Below are 4,116 nucleotides of genomic sequence, written 5' to 3'. Positions count from 1 at the left end.
ATTTAAATAATTGTATAATAAAAGTAAATAGAAAAAAAGGTAAAGATACCACTTCCCTCGTTTTCCTCTTCAATTCCCTCGTTTTTTACTCAACTACTTAGATAACTTCTCTTTATTCCCGCCATTGTTTCCCTCCATATTTCCACTTTCCCCTCTTCTCCCATTTTCTTAGTTAGAAACTTCTATTTTTAGAGCTATATATTCACTGTATTATTCCTCTTGGACAGATGAAATCCTGGTGAGCATTAGGTCAATTCTCTTTTTTCTATTTGTATTTTAATATTTTGAAGTTTGTTCATTTTACTTTCATCAATATGATTGGTGGAAACACATTTGTTCTTTATATTTAGGATGTAGATATGTAGTTTATTTCACTGCCTAGTTTTACCCAACTAGTAACATTGTGCAGTTCTTTGATTCTATGTGGCCCTCTTTGCCAATTACTTGGATTTGACTGCTTGTAGAGTATATTGTGGTTTTTATTTTATTTTATATTGGAGTTAAAAAAAAGACAGATCTTTTTGGGGCTCTAGATTGGGTTTGCTGGGTAGTTTGTGGAAAACTTTTTATCTCATAATTTGTCCAGTGTTTGGTTTGTATTAATCGATCATTCTTTTTGGGTGCCTTAAAAAGTGTGTTCTGTTTGTTTTGCTTAATCGGGAATTCGAGAAGATGTATCCTTGTTTATAGTCAAGTAAAATCTGTCAATTTATTAAACTGTCTTAGGACAATAATTATTGTTCCCGCAAACAGGACAATATTGTTTAGCTTGGATTTCGATAGCTCAATGCTCAGTTAACTCCTAGATTGTGAGCTTTTACTTTTTGGTTGGTGAGTCGGTGAAAAATATAAATATTAAATTCATCAAATACATGGTTCTGAAATCCATTGATTGTATTAGTTTGCAATACTGCAGCATGAAGTTAACATACTGTTTATTCTAGTTGTCTATGCGTTTCATGTGACATGCCATCATTGACTAAAAGCTTCCTCAATGCTTTGTGTAACCTTTTAAGATTGAATATGTTGAGAATCTTGTTGTGTCCTCCTCGCCCTTGAGAAATAGAAATGATGACTCAGTTGTAGTTGAACATGTGACCATCTCTTAAAGCTTGTATGTGTGCTTTCTTGCTTTTAGTTTAGTTAATCCTCTGTTATTCAAAAGTTGTAGGCAGAATTATTGCTCATGTTTCATAAATTGTGTTGTGTCCTAAAACAAGGGCTAGGGGCTAGGGTAGTGTGGAGCAGAAGAAAAGAGCACAATTGGCCACTCATTTGCAAATTGGATATCCTTTTTGTCTCTTACTATATTAGTTATGCTTTGCTTTCAATTTCCTGTTTCCGTAAGTTTTATGGTGCAATGCCGAAGCTTTCTTAGTGCAAAATGTACTAACTTGTTGTATCTGGCAGCAAACTATATGGTTGTCTGTAGTCTTTCACTGAATACCCTGAACTTTGAAAGATGCTCCATTGTTTTATCACAATTCTTCAAGATGGGCCAAGGTGAGTTGAGCATCTTAATACTTTCAGTCATAGAATGAATAATTGTATCCATATCCTAGAATATCATTAGAGTAGGAATATTTATGACACTGTGTTGCGATGCTAAAATGCCTTAAATTTTCTGTTGCTTTTATCTTTTGCGATTGAACTATTAATTTAGAGTTTTTGTGTGTGCTGAATGTTTCACACGAGTCGTTGACTAGACATGCAGAAAATTATGTAAATCTTGAGCTATATGACGTAAGGTTGCTAATATGGAGGTTTCACGCCTTGGTTCCAGTTCTCTCTCCAAAGCAGGTCTCCTCCATGGAGCATGTTCTACCTTCACAACTGACCTGATGGACCTCCAAAGACAGTGACTCTCTATACAAGCGAGTATATTTAGGTGTCAGAGTTTCTTCATTTGACAGCCTTGCTATGTGAAATTTTCACCTTTGTTATTACTAATTCGCACCCATATCTCTTGCTCGTGATATTAGCAGAGAAGAATATTTGGATAGTTAAGTAACGACTTGTCTTTTGATCGATAGGCTCAAGTTCGTACAAATCTGCTGAATCAACTCACAAAAAAAGTTGATAGACATGTTAAACATTTTTCAAGCTAAGCTATTTGACCTAAGAGTTTCACTTATATATACATTCTCTCTTGTCTTTTCAGCGAAGTATTTACTACAACAAGAAAGAGATATTATCAACATTGTTACTCAAAAGGATTCAGCTGCAGCTGATATATTGCAATCATTCATCCATGTGCTTGTTACTCAGAAAGAGATAATATTATTTTGGCGGAGTTTGTGGAGACTTAGCTAGAAAAAAAGTACTCCATTATATTCTAAATGATTTAGTAAAGTTCAATTTTTTAATGAATACATTTTTACTATCCTAGCTGGTTACCATATCATATATCATTCCTCATGATAAAAAATTTATTTAGTTCCATGAGGATTTGAATTTGTAATGTTTGTCACTCTGGTGATTATTTATGAAATTTGTTTTATGTTGTAAGTTATTTGATATAATTATTTCTTTAATCCTATAAATAAAAAATATTCAAATAGAAGGAGTTTTCAACAATAAAAACATTGTGGCAGAAATAAACTGCCACTATTTTTTTTTTAAAACACTAATATTATATTGTAGCGGTTATACACCCCACATAACTTTTTTTAAAAAATATTTAGATTATATTTTGGGGTTTTATAAACCCCCACGTAACCTTTTTTTAAAAAAATATTTTGATCATATTTTGGGGGTTTATAAACCCCAACATAACCTTTTTAAAAAAAATATTTAGATCATATTTTGGGGGTTTATAAACCCCCACAATATTTTTTTTTGAACTACTACGATCATATTGAGGGGGTTTATAAACCCTCGCATTATTGTTTTATTGACACATTGAAATCATATTGCGGGGGTTTAAAACTAACACTAATTATCTTTCAACCCCCCCCCCCCCCCACAAATTAAAAATTCATTTTGTGGCGTTTGTCATGGAGGTTTTAAAAATTCGCCGCAATAATGCTCGTGGCAAAGGTAACTGTGGCACTTCTATAAACCACCACAATTCTTTTAGTGGGGGTAAAAAACCGTCACAATTTGACCAAAAAACCCCTACAAAGTAGGTGTTTTCATGTAGTGACTCCAAAAATAAGTCCGCACCAGAGATTCGAGTAAGGGGGTTCATTTGACTCGGGGACAAGGTGTTAGGCACTCCCCAAGTCCCGTAACTAGTACGGTTGCGCACATGATCAAGCTGGCTTTTAAAATATTCGAATTGAGGTAATAAACACGGAAAAGCAAAATAAACATACACGAGGCTTGAGGTCGTCCCCACCTAATAAAAGAAAAATAAAAATAAAATAAAATACTACAAGCTCTACTTTTAGCCTCCAAATACAAGTACTACGGGGCATTCCCCGGAATAAAATATATACAAGTCCTTCGTGGCATTCCCCGGATAAATTTAACTAAGGAACGACCTCTCGCCTCAAAATCCACACAAAATCCTAAGGCTTGCTTACGCACCACAAATGATTCCTTAAAGTTGCCTAAATTGTCGGATCTAAAACATGTCACTAACGAGTAACTAAAAGATCAAACTCATATAAAGCCTAAGTCCATTCTCTTTGCTATTCAAATCTGTCAACCCCCGTGGCCCATTGATCATTGTTTTTCCTAATTTTAGTTCACATGTAATAATTCACAAAACAATAGGCAACTCAACCTTCATAGGTATTTATTAATCTAATTTCGAATAAGATGAGCAAATCGAATATAACAGACTAGCAAATAGAGCACCTAAAGCACACCAAACAAACTCAAACGAGAAATCCACTCAAAAATATTCAAATAATTGTGTAAGATAAACAAAATGGACCTCAATATAGCTGAAAATTGATTGTTCAACTGCTTTGAACTAAAAAATGTGATGAACCTTGGACGGGAACTCGAATCGGCAACCAAAATAAGCAAAAATGTTAGGAGAATTTTCTTCAGTATAACAATGAAAAGAAACTGCAAAAACACAACCCTTGGTTCCGAAATTCAACGAGAAAGAACAACAAAGTCAACGAGCAGAACTTTCGACTGGATAACCTCGACGAGTAGCAA

General features: G+C 34.1%; 1 long non-coding RNA gene across 1 annotated transcript; it reads left to right on the top strand.

Moving 5' to 3' along the window:
* Positions 1–294: 294 nt before the first annotated feature.
* Positions 295–2,508, top strand: LOC138886391 (uncharacterized). The gene is made up of 2 exons (XR_011405107.1): positions 295–1,503; positions 2,162–2,508. It is a non-coding gene; the product is annotated as an uncharacterized lncRNA (long non-coding RNA).
* Positions 2,509–4,116: the final 1,608 nt, after the last annotated feature.

This window comes from Nicotiana sylvestris, chromosome 2 (assembly GCF_000393655.2).
Source record: "Nicotiana sylvestris chromosome 2, ASM39365v2, whole genome shotgun sequence".
Taxonomy (NCBI): domain Eukaryota; kingdom Viridiplantae; phylum Streptophyta; class Magnoliopsida; order Solanales; family Solanaceae; genus Nicotiana; species Nicotiana sylvestris.
The sequence above is the reverse complement of the archived record's forward strand: the minus strand, read 5'-3'. Positions and strand labels throughout refer to the sequence as shown.